This window comes from Coregonus clupeaformis, unplaced genomic scaffold (genome assembly GCF_020615455.1).
Source record: "Coregonus clupeaformis isolate EN_2021a unplaced genomic scaffold, ASM2061545v1 scaf0865, whole genome shotgun sequence".
NCBI classification, from domain to species: domain Eukaryota; kingdom Metazoa; phylum Chordata; class Actinopteri; order Salmoniformes; family Salmonidae; genus Coregonus; species Coregonus clupeaformis.
Window position 1 is genome coordinate 36,179 of NW_025534319.1, and position 17,650 is coordinate 53,828.

At 46.2% G+C, this 17,650-nt stretch overlaps 1 non-coding gene across 1 annotated transcript; it reads left to right on the forward strand.

Annotated features, from left to right (window-relative positions):
- The first annotated feature begins 7,317 nt into the window (after positions 1 to 7,317).
- trnas-uga lies at positions 7,318 to 7,396 on the forward strand. Its single transcript has one exon. It is a non-coding gene; the product is annotated as a tRNA-Ser (tRNA).
- Positions 7,397 to 17,650: the final 10,254 nt, after the last annotated feature.

Sequence of the window (17,650 nt, forward strand, 5' to 3'; positions counted from 1 at the left end):
CAGAATCACACACCTCGTAATGGAATCAGCAGGATCGGCAGTGACGCCTGTGTCGCTGAGGAGCATCTCCGTGGGCAGAGGACCAGACGACAACTGGAGACCGCTCTACAGGAGGTAATCAACATCATGCACCGATGGGAGGCCAGCAGGATACCCACACCTCCACCTACCCTGTCCATCCCATCGGTCGGTCCACCAGTCCCAGGTTCGGAACCCAGGGGGATTCGGCTCTCGCTCCCGGGGCGTATGGCCGGAACAGCTGCCGGGTGTCAGGGTTCCTCCTGCAGGTGGAGCTCTACCTGGCCACTGTACACCCGGTGCCCTCGGGATACGAGAGCGTTTCGCCCTCATCTCATGTCTCACGGGCAAGGCGTTGGGTGGGCTAACGCCGAGTGAGGAGGATGGACACCAACACCATCACCTACGCCGAGTTCTCCCGCCGCTTCAAGGCCGTGTTCGACCATCCACCAGAGGGCAAGCGGCGGGGAGGCGGCTAGTCCATTTGGACAGGGGAGGAGCACTCAGGTGTTCGCTCTAGAGTACCGGACTCTAGCGGCGGATGCAGGGTGGAATTAACGGGCTCTCATCGACCATTTTCGATGTAGCTTACGGGAGGGCGTTCAACGTGAGTTGGCCTGCAGGGATACCCATCTTACCTTGACCAGTTGGTCGATATGTCCATCCGTCTGGACACCCTGCTGGCCACCCGTGGGCGTCGAGGGAGTCCGTCCATTCCGCCCTCGGCACTCTCCGAGCCGAGCCCTATGGGCTCGGGGTGCGGCGCTAGAGACGAGTAGGAAGAGCCCGAGGGGGCCTGTCTCCTGCACCAAGTGCGGTCATGGAGGGCACACTACGGCCAGGTGCTGGGGAGGGTTCTCCGGGAGTAACGGCAACAGGCCACGCACTGGGAGGCCTCCCAGGTGAGTAGACGTCCCACTTACCCAGAGCTTTCTGTTGCACACTTTTGTATACCTGTTTGTTTTCCACAGGTTGCACCTCATTCCCAGCATAAGGCGCTAGTAGATTCAGGCGCAGCTGGGAATTTTGTTGATCGAAGTTTTGTTTTGAGTTAGGGATCCCTCTCTACCTGTTGACAAACCTTTTCCCGTTCATGCCTTAGACAGCCGCCCGTTGGGGTCGGGGTTGATCAGGAGATCACAGCGCCACTTCGGATGTGTGCGCAGGGGGTCATGAGGAGACTATACAGTTGTATCTGATCGACTCTCCTGCGTACCCAGTGGTGCTGGGATTCCCTGGTTAAGCACCCATAACCCTGCTATTTCGTAGCAACAGAGGGCTCTCGATGGGTGGTCTGCTCAGTGCAGTGGCGATGTCTGGGTGTTTCCGTGGGGGGCGACTTCGGTGGAAAGTCCAAACCAAGTGCCCGCACTGCACATTCCGCCTGAATATGGGGATTTAGCACTCGTTTTTAGCAAGACTAGGGCGACACAGTTGCCTCCCTCATAGACAGGGGGATTGTGCGATTGATCTCCAGGCAGGAGCAGCGCTCCCCACGGAGCCATGTGTATCCTTTGTCTCAAGAGAGAGAGAAAAGCTATGGAGACTTATATAGCCGAATCTATGAGACAGGGATACATTCGGCCCTCCACTTCTCCCGCCTCCTCGAGCTTCTTTTTGTGAAAAAAGAAAGATGGAGGGTTGCGCCCGTGCATTGATTACCGTGGTCTCAATCAGATTACTGTGAAATACAGTTATCCACTCCCTCTGATTGCGACCATGACGGAGTCATTGCATGGAGCGCGGTTTTTCACAAAACTGGATCTCAGGAGCGCGTATAACTTGGTGCGCATTAGGGAGGGTGACGAATGGAAGACAGCATTTAGTACCACGTCAGGTCATTTCGAATATCTCGTCATGCCATATGGGTTGATGAATGCTCCTTCAGTCTTCCAATCCTTAAGTAGATAACATTTTCCGGGATATGCAGGGACAAAGGGGTGGTCGGTGTACATTGATGACATTCTGGTGTACTTTCGTCTACCCGAGCCGAGCATATAACCCTGATGCGTCGTGTATTGAGGAGGCTGTTGGAGCCACGACCTATATGTCAAGGCAGAGAAATGTCTGTTTTCCAGAGTCGGTCTCCCTTTTTGGGTTCTCGGTTGTCCGCGTCAGGGGTGAGAATGGAGGTGGATCGTGTGTCCGCTGTGCGTAATTGGCAAACCCAACTACTGTAAAGGTGCAGCAGTTTTTGGGCTTTGCGAATTACTACGGAGGGTTTATCCGGGGTTTTGGACAGGTGGCAGCTCCATCCGTCCCTTCTGAAGGGGGTCGGTGCAGCCTGCAGTGGTCGACCGATGCGGACAGGGCCTTTAGGAGACTGAAGGACCTGTTTACGTCGGCTCGGTGCTGGCGCATCCGGATCCCGCGCACCCTTTCAGGTCGAGGTAGGCGCGTCTGAGGCTGGTATGGGGGCCGTTCTCTCTCAACGGTCCGGCCACGCCACCTAAACTCCCCCCTGTGCTTTTTACTCTAAGAAGCTCAGCCCGGCGGAGCGTAATACTGGCGTTGGGGACAGGGAGCTGTTAGCTGTAGTTCAAGCCCTTAAGGTGTGGAGGCATTGGCTTGAGGGGCTCAACACCCTTTCCTCATTTTGACTGACCATCGGAACCTGGAGTACATCCGGGCAGCGGGAGACTGAACCCTCGCCAGGCTCGATGGAGTATGTTTCTCACCAGGTTCGTATTTAAAATCACGTACATCCCTGGGTCCCAGAATGGTAAGGCAGATGCGCTGTCCCGGCGGTATGACACGGAGGAGAGGGTCCGTTGAGCCCCACTCCCATACTAGAGTCTTGCCTTGTGGCACCGGTGGTGTGGGAGGTCGATGCGAAATCAAGCGGCGTTGCGTACGACCCCAGCCCTCCACAGTGTCCTGAGGGTCGGGAGTACGTTCCGCGCGAGATCGGGATCGACTCATTACTGGGCTCACACGTCACCCTCCTCTGGACATCCGGGTATCCGGACGGTGCATTGCCTTAGCACTAAATACTGGTGGCCCACTTTGGCTAGGGATGTGAGGGTTTATGTCTCCTCCTGCTCGGTGTGTGCCCAGTGTAAGGCGCCCCGACATCTGCCCAGGGTGAATTTACAACCCCTGCCCGCTCCACAACGACCATGGTTCCACCTCTCGGTGGATTTTTGTGACAGACCTTCCCCTCTCTCAGGGGAATACCACCATCCTGGTCATTGTGGACCGGTTCTCTAAGGCCTGTCGTCTTCTCCCTATGTCGGGTCTTCCTACTGCCCTACAGACACGCTGAGGCCCTCTCTACCCATGTCTTCCGGCATTACGGGGTACCCGAGGATATAGTGTCTGATCGAGGTCCCCAGTTTACCTCTCGTGTTTGGAGAGCGTTCATGGGAGCGTTTGGGGTCTCGGTTAGCCTTACCTCAGGGTACCACCCGGAGTAACGGGCAGGTAGAACGTGTCAACCAGGATGTGGGTAGGTTTCTGAGGTCGTATTGCCAGGACCGGCCGGAGGGAGTGGGCACGGTACATTCCCTGGGCTGAGATGGCCCAGAACTCTCTCCGCCACTCCTCTACTAACCTAACCCCCTTCCAATGTGTGTTAGGTTACCAGCCGGTTCTGGCACCTTGGCAGCAGAGCCAGATCAAGGCCCCTGGGGTGGATGATTGGATGAGGCGCTCGGAAGAGACGTGGAGCGCTGCCCACGTCCAGCTGCAGCGGGCCGTCCTTCATCACAAGGGCGGCGCCGATCTCCACCGCAGTGAGGGGCCGGTGTACGCACCCGGAGATCGAGTCTGGCTCTCTACCAGAAACCTACCCCTCCGCCTGCCCCTGCCGGAAGCTGGGTCGGCGGTTTGTGGCCCTTTAAAGTCCTGAGAAGATTGAACGAGGTGTGTTATAGATTACATCTACCTGTTGAGTATAAGAATATTAACCCCTCGTTCCATGTGTCTCTTCTCAGGCCGGTGGTAGCTGGTCCACTCCAGGACAATGAGATAGGGGAGACTCCTCCGCCCCACTGGACATCGAGGGGCTCCGGCGCACACCGTTCGGTCCATCTTGGACTCTAGGCGCCGGATGGGGGTCTCCAGTATCTCGTGGAGTGGGAGGTACAGCCCGGAGGAGCGGTGCTGGGTGCGCGGAGGGACATCCAGACCCATCTCTCCTGTCGGAGTTCCACCGGGACCATCCCGCCGCGCCCTGCTCCGCGTCCTCCTGGTCGTCCCCGGGCCGGGGGTCGGCGCACGGCTGGAGCCGCGCGTCAAGGGGGTACTGTCACGGTTTCGCGAGGCGGCTCCTGGTTCAGGCAGGCTTTCGGCGGTCGTCGTCCCCGAGTACTAGCTGCCACCAATCTATGTTTCATGTTCGTTTGGTTTTGTCTGGATGTTGTAACCTGTGTCTTGTTAGTCCTCGATTAGTGTCCTATTTAGTTCTCATTGTGTGTGCTTGTCGTTGTGTGTGATTGAGCATCTGTTTCGTGTTTGGAGCAACATTTTCCCTCCAGTGTTTGGAGAGGGTTGTTTGCACATGTTTGCGCGTCATTTGTTTTTGTCGCCTGTGTGCGTCTTGTATTTTGCCTTCGGGCTTATGGTGCTTCTATTGTATATATAATATATATTTGCACTAAGCCTTTGGACTGAGCCTCTGCGTCCTGCGCTTGATTCCTACACCACACCCACCTTCAGCACGCCTTGACAGTTAGGGTTAGGCATTAGGGTTAGCAGTGTGGTTAAGGTTAGGGTTATTTAATGTTAGGGTTAGGCATTAGGGTTAGCAGTGTGGTTAAGGTTAGGGTTATTTAATGTTAGGGTTAGGCATTAGGGTTAGCAGTGTGGTTAAGGTTAGGGGTTATTTAATGTTAGGGTTAGGCATTAGGGTTAGCAGTGTGGTTAAGGTTAGGGTTATTTCATGTTAGGGGTTAGGCATTGGGTTAGCAGTGTGGTTAAGGTTAGGGTTATTTAATGTTAGGGTTAGGCATTAGGGTTAGCAGTGTGGTTAAGGTTAGGGTTATTTTAATGTTAGGGTTAGGCATTAGGGTTAGCAGTGTGGTTAAGGTTAGGGTTATTTAATGTTAGGGTTAGGGCATTAGGGTTAGCAGTGTGGTTAAGGTTAGGGTTATTTCATGTTAGGGTTAGGCATTAGGGTTAGCAGTGTAAAGTAACTGAAAGTAATCAGATTACGTTACTGACTGTCGTAATCCAAAAGTTAGTTACTGATGAGAATTCTGGACTGTAGATTTAAGTCACCCTACCCAGGCCTCCCAAGTGGTGTAGCGTTCTAAGGCACTGTGTCGCAGTTCTTGAGGCGTCACTACAGACCCGGGTACGATCCCAGGCGGTGTCACAGCCTGCCGTGACTGTGAGACCCATGAGGCGGCGCAAAAGGATCAGGATCTCATCACGGTATCTTTGGCATTTAAATTGCCATCGGTAAAATGCATTTGTGTCCGTAGCTTATGCCTGCCCATACCATAACCCCACCATGGGGCATTCTGTTGACATCAGCAAACCGCTCACCCACACGACGCCATACACGTGCTCTGCAGTTGTGAGGCCGGTTGACGTAGCCAAATTCTCTAAAACAACATTGGAGGCGGCTTATGGTAGAGAAATTAACATTCAATTCTCTGGCAACAACTCTGGTGGACATTCCTGCAGTCAGCACGCCAATTGCACGCTTCTTCAAAACTCTAGTCATCTGTGGCATTGCATTGTGTGATAAAACTGCATATTTTAAAGTGGCCTTTTATTGTGCCTAGCACAAGGTGCACCTGTGTAATGATCATGCTGTTTAATCAGCTTCTTGATATGCCACAGCTGTGAAGTGGATGGATTATTATGGCAAAGGAGGAGAAATGCTCACTAACAGGGATGTGAACAACATTTGAGAGAAATAAGCTTTTTGTGAGTATGGAACATTTCTGGGATCTTTTATTTCAGCTCATGAAACATGGGACCAACACTTTACGTTGTTGCGTTTATATTTTTGTTCAGTATAGTTTATTTATATAGCACATTTCAGACATGAAATGCAACGCAATTCACAGGAAAAAATGAATAAAAGCTATGAAAATAAAAACGGAAATATTTACTAGACAACAAACAGTGGATAAAAAACTAAAGAATATCAATAAAAGCTGAAAGACTAAAGAGCATCTAAGGAAATAACATTGGTTAAAATAGTAAGAATATGATGTAATATCCAGCCCAAAATATAAGCTGGTTTTACTACACTGTTTATAAACAATATAATTGTGCAAAAAAAAAATCAGTTAGTCACATAAATTATTATGATTACTAAATGTTACATGAAATGGAAATATTATGAAATATAAAAACCGAATGTACACCCCTTTGTTAATATGTATTGGCAATAATTCATTTCTAATAGGGAGGCATGGAATAATTAAAAATGTATATTTTGTCAGGCTGGATGTTTGAGATATGAGTAGGTGATTTGAGTCATGCTTCTTCAGCAGTGGAATAAAGACATTTAGCACTTGAATGTTGTAAAGAAATACTGGAGTGATGTAAGATTGTTAATAAAACAGTTCATAGACGCATGCGTTATCCTGCGTCCATGTTTATAGGCTGCAAGTACGTTGAAATGAAGTTGTTTTCAAGTCGTTGAAACAACGACCTAAAAAATACATATTTTTAACTTTAACTTTCAACCAAAACCAAACGTAGATTGGACCTCGAGCTTAGTCTTCTTTTCAACCACCTTATTAACTGCACAAGCACCAAAAACACAGTTGTTTTGACAAGTGGCAATAAATCACTAATATCGATTAGGGGGGAAAATCAGTTTGTACGTGCTGTTGAAACTAACACAACAAAAAAATACACATGGAAACGGGCGATATCTATTACTTCACTGGTTAGAGGACAACCTGCAGAAGACAGTCAGCTACATTTTGGAGTGATGCATTTAAATTTAGGGGTCCCCAAAAGCAGAGAAACGCAACACTTATTTGTCATCACTCATATCGATATCATGTTGAAATCAATTGCAGGAGAGGGGGGAGATGAGGTTGCACGTCCTGTTAAAACTAACAGCTCAAAAACCACACGGAATCTGGGAATAATGTGTACATCACTGGTCAGAGGACAATTTGTAGAAAACAGCTAGCTACATTTAGAAGTGTTGCATTTTGATTCAAGTGGGTCGCCAACGTGGTAAGTGTAACACAACTCATTTCAGAGCCTGGATTTTCCCCATGATGAGGCTAATATCCATATCACGCTGAAATCAATAGAACAGGGGGAAAACGGTTGGGGCGGCGCACAATTGGCCCAGCATCGTCCAGGGTAGGGGAGGGAATAGCCAGCAGGGATGTAGCTCAGTTGGTAGAGCATGGCGTTTGAAACGCCAGGGTTGTGGGTTCGATTCCCACGGGGGGCCAGTATGAAAAATAAAAAAATAATGTATGCACTTACTAACTGTAAGTTGCTCTGGATAAGAGCGTCTGCTAAATGACAAAAAATGTCAAATGTAAATGGTTCTACATTGTGAAATTCATTACAATACTCATACGACAATGTTAAAACATTGTGACATTATTTAATTGATATCATGAAACAACTCCTTCATGTATGTACTTTCTGATGTTTAATCAGAGTTCTTTTACCAGCGTATCTCTTGCCACATTGATCACAGCAGTATAAGGTTTCTCTCAGTGTGCGTTCTCAAATGTACCATCAGGATGCTTGATCGACTAAAACTCTTCCCACATTGATCACAGCTATAAGGTTTCTCTCTAGTGTGTGTTCTCAAATGTACCATCAGGTTGCTTGATGCACTAAAACTCTTCCCACATTGATCACAGCTATAAGGTTTCTCTCCAGTGTGTGTTCTCAAATGTGCCATCAGGTTGCTTGAATCACTAAAACTCTTCCCACATTGATCACAGCTATAAGGCTTCTCTCCAGTGTGCGTTCTCAAATGTGCCATCAGGTTGCTTGAATCACTAAAACTCTTCCCACATTGATCACAGCTATAAGGTTTCTCTCTAGTGTGTGTTCTCAAATGTACCATCAGGTTGCTTGATCGACTAAAACTCTTCCCACATTGATCACAGCTATAAGATTTCTCTCCTGTGTGTGTTCTCTGATGTACTATCAGGCAGCTTGATTGAGTAAAACTCTTCCCACAGATCACAGCTAAAGGTTTCTCTCCTGTGTGTGTTCTCTGATGTACTATCAGGCAGCTTGATGTAGTAAAACTCTTCCCACATTGATTACAGCTATACGGTTTCTCTCCTGTATGGATTCTCATATGTCTTTTAAGGGCTGTTGAAGAGTTGAATATCTTCCCACAGTTTCCGCTGGTGTTTCTTGATGTGTTCTGATCTGGAGGGACTCTTCTCTGACTCCTCAGCTTCATGATGTTGTTGAGGCTCCCCAGAGGATCCACGATAGTCACGTCTCTCTTCTGAGTGAACGACAAAGTCAGACAGATTGGTTAAAGGGCCACAACAGCAGAAATACTGTTTATTTGAGGTAAAAGGTGATGCCCAGAGCGTACCCATGAAGCTGTACAACAATTGACATCTGTTAAATTATTTGACAATTGTCTTAAGACGGTCAAGTGAGCAAGAATAGTAATATTTTGTCTTGTTTAAACATTAGTAGTAACATCGATGATTGTAGGCTAGAAATATTAATACCCACAAAACATATGAACAAAATCATCCACTGTGAAAGTTGATACTTGCAGGCCCTTTATAATGCAAATTTGCGTCAATTGACTCCAAGGGGTTAAACAGGTTAATCTTCACAGACAGATTACCAGGACGCGTACTCAGAGCATGCACTGACCAGCTGGCAAGAGTCTTCACTGACATTTTAAAACGTCTCCCTGACCGCGTCTGTAATACCTACATGTTTCAAGCAGAGGCATTAATATGGAGTTGGTCCCCCCCTTTGCTGCTATAACAGCCTCCACTCTTCTAGGAAGGCTTTCCACTAGATGTTGGAACATTGCTGCGGGGACTTGCTTCCATTCAGCCACAAGAGCTTTAGTGAGGTCGGGCACTGACGTTGGGCGATTAGGCCTGACTCGCAGTCGGCCTTCCAATTCATCCCAAAGGTGTTCGATGGGGTTGAGGTCAGGGCTCTGTGCAGGCAAGTCAAGTTCTTCCACACCGATCTCGACAAACCATTTCTGTTTGGACTTTGCTTTACGCACAGGGGCATTGTCATGCTGAAACAGGAAAGGGCCTTCCCCAAGCTGTTGCCAAAAAGTTGGAAGCACAGAATCGTCTAGAATGTCACTGTATGCTGTAGCGTTAAGATTTCCCCTTCAATGGAACTAAGGGGACCGAACCATGAATAACAGCCCCAGGCCATTATTCCTCCTCCACCAAACATTACAGTTGGCACTATGCATTGGGGCAAGTAGTGTTCTCCGGGCGTCCGCTAAACCCAGATTCGTCCGTCGGATTGATCACTCCAGAGAACGCCTTTCTACTGCTCCAGAGTCCAATGGCAGCGAGCTTTACAACATTCCAGCGACACTTGGCATTGCGCATGGTGATCTGGGGGCTTGTGTGCGGCTGCTCGGCCATGGAAGCCCATTTCATGAAGCTCCCGACTAACAGTTATTCTGCTGACGTTGCTTCCAGAGGCAGTTTGGAACACGCTTCAGCACTCGGCGGGCCCGTTCTGTGAGCTTGTGTGGCCTACCACTTCGGCGGTTCAGCCGTTGTTGCTCCTAGACGTTTCCACTTCACAATAACAGCACTTACAGTTGACCGGGGCAGCTCTGGCAGGGCAGAAATTTGACAAACTGACTTGTTGGAAAGGTGGCATCCTATGACGGTGCTACGTTTAAAGTCACTGAGCGCTTCAGTAAGGCCATTCTACTGCCAATGTTTGTCTATGGAAATTGCATGGCTGTGTGCTCGATTTTATACACCTGTCAGCAACGGTTGTGGCTGAAACAGCTGAATCGACTAATTTGAAGGGGTGTCCACATACTTTTGTATATATAGTGTATTTGCGACTGCTCGACTAAAAAATCTCTGTCAAAAAAAATATCTGTCGACAAAACAGCCTATCGACCAAACAATCGACCAGTCGACTAGGGTCAGCCCTAAAAAAAAAAAAAATACATTTGCAGAATATTATACAATGATTTATCAACAGCTCCAACAATTTGACCCCCACAGGAAAGCCTCACTGGCAGATATAGAAATACCCATAAACTGGATAGTCATTGATTCCTGAAGAATATAACTTTTAAATGCCTCAAATGTTTCAACTGTCTTACCCCATCAGAAACCAAAACATGAGCTCATATAACGCCACTGTTTGGAAACAAACACTGTATAGCCTCAATTTGGTTAAAACTGTGATTTTGACCTTATGGACGGCCAGTCCTTGTATTCATAGTGTAGTGAATTCCAGGGGTAGCCCTGAGCTGGACTCAAACCTGGGTCCAGAGACTGTCAAGCCAACACCTTATAACTGTTATACCAAGATGTCTGAACTTCTTGATGAGGTCGCTAGGTTTTGGGTTAAGGTTGCTACAATAGCTTTCTCTATGAATTTGAGAGTGGTTACATTTCTCCAGCCCCCATCCCCTCAGCTGTTTACCAAACCAAGTCTAAGGGCAGCCATTTTGTTGCTGTTTAAATCCTAGGTTGTCCTTTTAAAAAAGCCACATCAATCAATCAACCAATCTGCAGTTCAAACAATAACAAAGCTGTCATTCTGCCACTGTTTTGGTAATAAGATGAGGATGGGGCTGGAGAAATGTAACCACTCTCACATTCATAGACAGACCTATGGATGCAAGGACTGACCATCCATGATTTCACCATTATAGTTTTAACCATGTTGAGGCTATACAGTGTTGGTTTACATTTACATTGTTTCTAAACATTGGAGTAAAAAAGCTTATTTTAGGTTCTGATGGGGTACGACAGTTGAACTAAGCTCATGAGGCATGTGTTATATTCTTCAAGAATCAATGGCTATTAAATAATTTAAAAGTAAATAGGATGTAGCAACTGCAGATTCCCCTTTAACACCACACATCAGTTCAACAACTGCAGAGTTTGTGCCTCTGTTTTTAAGACAGTACTTACTAGTGTTAATCAGGGCTCGGTTTCTCAAAAGTATCTTACTGCTAAGTTCATCATTAGAACCATTGGATGCCTTAAGATGCCTTTGGGAAACCGGAACCAGATATCCAGTTTCCTCCTCTTCTTCCTCCTCTCGATGTGACAGATCTCCTCCTCCTCCTCTTTAAAAGAGTCTTCTTTACTGTAACATCCTCCTCCTCTTTCACTCTGAACGCGTCTTCCTCTTCTTTCACTGTAACGTCTTTCTCTTCTTCTTTGACGGTAACAGCCTCACCCTCTACTTGTTTTTGCATTGTAACATCCTCCTCTTCCTCCTCCTCTTTCACTAGAGCTTCTTTCTCCGTCCAGCAGACCTCCTCTTCTTTAGCAGGAGGAGAGTAGCTTAGTGAGCTCATGGTCGGGGATGTTAGCTAGCTAGGCTAGTGCTAACTTAACCAGCCAGCTAGCTGACCAATAACAACAACACCGTAAATATGAAATTAAATGGGATAACTAACTAGACGACAGAAGTAGGTTTAAAACACAGTGGCTAATATACACGAAAGCGTCTAAAGAGCTTTATTGGTTGGGCTATTTTGGCTAGCAAGCTACCGAGGTGTCTGACTAACTGTTGCTGCTGTTGAAAGAAGCGTCCCGTCCACTAGATTATACGTCACACTAGCAGCATAGCCTTAAAGTCCCACATCGCCATCTGCTGACTGGAGTGGGTAACGGAGTTGAGTAAAATGTAGATTTTATTTTCAGACAAAAAGTTAAAGCGTAGGAAGCATGAGTTTTTTTTACCCACCAATGTAACAACACAGTGTGGTTAAAGACTTAGTAAATTAGTTGTAGTCACGATCTGGTTACCTATAAGAACAAACAGTTATGTTTTTGCGTTATTGCGTATTTATTAATTTATTTCCGGATATCTTCTAAACTACCCATAGTGCACTATTTCTCAACGTCATATGGGGGATCTACTCTGTGCTACCGAGTTCATATGCTAGCTCAAACTGACTAATCTGAGCCACACCTCATGCTCTTCTCAGACTGTGTGGCCAAAGACTTTTATAACTAACCCAAGATAGACCAGAGCCTGTCGTTTCCATTGGGAGCAAATTAATCATAGTGGGCAGAACAAGCAAGGAGGTGGGCAGAGCCAAGCAGGAGCAAGAGAGATCCTATTGGCGCGTTCTAGAATCTATTTGCATATTTCCTTTAGGGAACGCCTACTTTGTGAAGATTGCCCCATGTGCAATAACTCAATTCGCCCTTGCACTCCTTCTAAACAACGCAATTTTTTACAACTTTGGCAAAGGGTAAAGTCTACAAAACGTAGTCCACTCTGTTTGTTACAGATTCTCGTGATGGAAACAGAAAACTGTATTGAGATCAAATGTTTCATAGATAAAAAAAAAAATAGCAGAATATCGGCCAAAATCCATCTCGCTCCATCTTCTCCCACTGCCGGCCACTGGGCTTCCTCTCAACACCATATTTGGTATTGAGTTGAAACGCCAAAAAAACAAAACAGTATTGTCCCATCGCTGAAACTCCCATATGGACTCGGGAGAGGCGAAGGTCGAGAGCCATGCATCCTCTGAAACATGACCCCCGCCAAGCCTCACTGCTTCTTGACACACTGCTCGCTTAACCCGGAAGCCAGCCGCACCAATGTTTCAGAGGAAATGCCATACAACTGGCGACCATGTCAGCATGCATGCGCCCGGCCCGCCACAGGAGTCGCTAGAGCGCGATGGGACAAGGACATCCCGGCCGGCCTAATCCGGACGACGCTGGGCCAATTGTGCGCCGCGCCATTGGTCTCCCGGTCGCGGCCGGCTGCGACACAGCCCGGGATCGAACCCGGGTCTGTAGTGACGCCTCAAGCACTGCGATGCAGTGCCTTATACCGCTGCACCGGAAATGAATAACTTTTCCATCAACTTCCGGGTCAGTAGCTTCAGCCCAACATCACTCACACACACACACACACACACACACACACACACCAACTGGCACTCACAAGTGCCTGAATGATTTATTGCCACAATTGCTTCATATACACATAAAACCTGCATCACAGACATAGAAAACACAGGATACTCTTTACAGTTCACACCTGGGTCTCACACATTATGTAAAATATAAAATACTTACAAATATCTGAGGTGAGCTTGATACCAAAAGAGGCAATCTGCAGTTGCTACATCCATGTGTGGACTTATAAATGAATGATATATACCCATTTGATTCTTGAAGAATATAATTTATAAATGCCTCATGAGCTTAGTTCAACTGTCGTACCCCATCAGCACCCAAAATACAAGCTTGTTTTATACCAATGTTTGTAAACAAAGTAAATGTAAACAAACACTGTAAAGCCTTAAAACATGGTTAAAACCAATCATTGTGAAATCATGGATGGTCAATCCTTGCATCTGTCTATGAATTTGAGTGGTTACATTTCTCCAGAGTTGTCCCTGAGCTTTTCACCGAAACAGTGGCGGGAAACTTGTTTTTGCTGCTGATTGCCCCTTTTAAAGGTACCATTCCATTGGTTCCAAAATGAGAGAATAATATATTTATAAGTATTGGACATAAACAATAATAAATAAACTCAACTGCGTTACCCACTCCTGTCAGCAGATGGCGATGTGCGTCTTTCAGGCGATGCTGTCAGAGTGTGACGTATAATCTAGTGGACGGAACGCTTCTTCAACAACAGCTAGTTAGCCAACTCGGTAGCTTGTTAGCTTCAAGCTCTTAGACGCTTTCGTGTATATTATCCAGTGTGTTTTAAAAGCACTCCTGTCACCTTATGTCGTATAGCTAGCTAGTTACCCCTTGAATGTAATATTTATGTTGCTATAGCTAGCTAATGCTAACATCTCCGACCATGAGCTCACTAAGCTACTATCCTCCTGCTAAACAAGAGGAGGTCTGCAGGACGGAGAAAGAGGGTCTTTGGCTGAACATTGTCGTGAAAGAGGAGAAGGATGAGGAGGATGTCACAGTAAAACAAGAAGTAGAGGGTGAGGCTGTTACCGTGAAAGAAGAAGTGAAAGACGTTACAGTGAAAGAAGAGGAAGACGCGTTAAGAGTGAAAAGAGAAGAGAATATTACCGTGAAAGAAGAGGATGCCGTTTTTGGAGCGAAGAGGGAGGGAGAGATAACTGTCACATTGAAGGAGGAGGAGGAAGAGACTGAAGGTCTAATTAACACCAGTAAGTGCTGTCTTAAAAATAGTATCACTAACTGTTGTTGAACTGAGACGTGGTTTTAAAACGCCATTCAACTGAAGTGATACATGTGATTATGTTCTTTTTTAATGTAGAAATTGTAAAAACTATATTAAGTAGCCTAATAATGGACTAAAGGAGCCGTTTGAACCAGAATCTGGGCTGACAGGAGACGTTCAATATGGAGATCCTCCTTTTCAAGCTTAATAATGTCAAAATACGTTCTGGACTAAGCAAAGAATGGAGTTTCGCTGAGCAACTATGATCAGTACTGCTGTCCCACTGGTATGTACTCCCAAAAAAAGGTTTAAATAAAAAGTTACAAGCAACCAAAATAATACCTTAAATACATTGTCTGGAAATAAGTGTTGTTTTTGAGCCCCAAATCCACCTCTTCTGCACCCAGGAGGATCCAATTGAGATCTTCCCTGTATGTAGCCTCTGCTTCCAGGCTGATGAGGTGAAAGCCTGGTGGACACTTTACTCAGTACTTTGTTGAAGCACCTTTGGCAGCGATTACAGCCTCGAGTCTTCTTGGGTATGACGCTACAAGCTTGGCACACCTGTATTTGGGGAGTTTCTCCCATTCCTCTCTGCAGATCCTCTCAAGCTCTGTCAGGTTGGATGGGGAGTGTCGCTGCACAGCTATTTTCAGGTCTCTCCAGAGATGTTCGATCGGGTTCAAGTCCGGGCTCTGGCTGGGCCACTCAAGGACATTCTGAGACTTGTCCCAAAGCCACTCCTGCGTTGTCTTGGCTGTGTGCTTAGGGTCGTTATCCTACTGGAAGGTGAACCTTTTCCCCAGTCTGAGGTCCTGAGCGCTCTAGAGAAGGTTTTCATCAAGGATCTCTCTGTACTTTGCTCTGTTCATCTTTCCCTCGATCCTGATAGTCTCCCAGTCCCTGCCGCTGAAAAACATCCCCACAGCATGATACTGCCACCACCAAGTTTCGCCGTAGGAATGGTGCCTGGTTTCCTCCAGACATGACACTTGGCATTCAGGCCAAAGAGTTCAATCTTGTTTCTCATGGTCTGAGAGTCCTTAAGGTGCCTTTTGGCAAACTCCAAGCGGGCTGTCATGTGCCTTTTACTGAGGAGTGGCTTCTGTCTGGCCACTCTACCGCAAAGGCCTGATTGGTGGAATGCTGCAGAGATGGTTGTCCTTCTGGAAGGATCTCCCATCTCCACAGAGGAGCTCTGTCAGAGTGACCATCGGGTTCTTGGTCACCTCCCTGACCAAGGCCCTTCTTCCCCGATTGCTCAGTTTGGCCAGGCGGCCAGCTCTAGGAAGAATCTTGGTGGTTCCAAACTTCTTCCATTTAAGAATGATGGAGGCCACTGTGTTCTTGGGGACCTTCAATGCTGCAGACATTTTTTGGTAACCTTCCCCAGATCTGTGCCTTGACACAATCCTGTCTCGGAGCTCTACGGACAATTCCTTCGACCTCATGGCTTGGTTTTCGCTCTGACATGCACTGTCAACTGTGGGATCTTATATAGACAGGATGTGTGCCTTTCCAAATCATGTCCAATCAATGGAATTTACCACAGGTGGACTCCAATCAAGTTGTAGAAACATCTCAAGGATGATCAATGGAAGCAGGATGCACCTGAGCTCAATTTCGAGTCTCATAGCAAAGGGTCTGAATACTTATGTAAATAAGGTATTTTTATTTTATTTTATTTTTTAAAATAAATTTGCAAAACCTTCTAACAACCTGTTTTTGCTTTGTCATTATGGGATGTTGGGTTAAGATTTATCAGAATAAACAAATCAAAAAATGCATTTAAAATAAGGCTGTAACAAAATGTGGAAAAAGTCAAGGGGTCTGAATACTTTCCGAATGCACTGTATTATTATCAGCCTATAACATGACATTATCTATTATTATAGAGCACTGCTCAGCCTATAAACATTATCTATTATTATAGAGCTATGATCAGCCTATAACATGACATTATCTATAATTATAGAGCTCTGCTCAGCCTAAAAACATGACATTATCTATTATTATAGAGCTCTGATCAGCCTAAAAACATGACATTATCTATTATTATAGAGCTCTGATCAGCCTATAAACATGACATTATCTATTATTATAGAGCTCTGATCAGCCTATAAACATGATCTATTATTATAGAGCTCTGATCAGCCTATAAACATGACATTCCATGAGAGCAAGATTAGATTTATTTGAAGCTCTACATCATCTCAAGTTTATTTTTTATTGTGTTGTGAAGACTGAACTCAGGATATTGTGGGATATAGTCTGGATTAAACCTCATAGGGAAGACGGTTTTATCATGTGGAGGTTTCATTCAGGTCGCTGTTTAGCTAAATGATATGTCTGTCTTTGGCAGGGAGAGAGACCAGACTCTCACTCTGACAGCGGGAAGAGTCCTTCAGGGGAACCAGACCCAGAGACGGGCAAACCAGAGAAACGACATCCGTGCTCCCACTGTGCAAAGAGTTTTACTCATTTAGGGAGTCTGAAAATGCACAAGAGAATACATACAGGAGAAAAGCCTTACCACTGCTACAACTGTGGAAAAAGTTTTGCTCAGTTAGGGGCCCTGGTTGGGCATGAGAGAACACACACAGGAGAGAAGCCTTATCACTGTTCCCACTGTGGAAAGAGTTTTAGGTGGTATGGGAGCCTGAAGGAGCATGAGAGGACACACACAGGAGAAAAGCCCTACCAATGTTCCCAGTGTGAAAAGAGTTTTACCCATCGAGGGAGCCTGAAAATGCATGAAAGAATACACACAGGAGAAAAGCCCTACCAATGTTCCCAGTGTGAAAAGAGTTTTACCAGATCATGGGACCTGAAAAAGCATGAGAGAACACACACAGGAGAAAAGCCTTACCAACATACTAAAACACAGGAGGACAAGACATACCACTGCTCTCATTGTGGAAAGACATTTTCCCAGTCAGAGGGCCTGAAATCCCATGAGAGAATAGAGAGGCTGTGTTCTGATTTATGTTTTTGACTTTGGTAGCTTGCTAGACAACATAGCCGAAACATTATAGCTCTTGAGATTATTTCGGTGTATATTAGTCACTGTGTTTAAGAAAATATATGTTGTATAGATAGTTACCCCATTTATTTCATATGTAAGTTACTAATCAGCTGGCTGAATAGCTAGAATAGCCTACCACTAGGCTAGTAGCTCATCTTAACTAGCTAACATCCTCCTATCTGGCTAAGTAACACTAGGCTAATGCTAACAAGCTAGCTAACATCCTCCTATCTGGCTAAGTAACACTAGGCTAATGCTAACAAGGTAGCTAACATCCTCCTATCTGGCTAAGTAACACTAGGCTAATGCTAACAAGCTAGC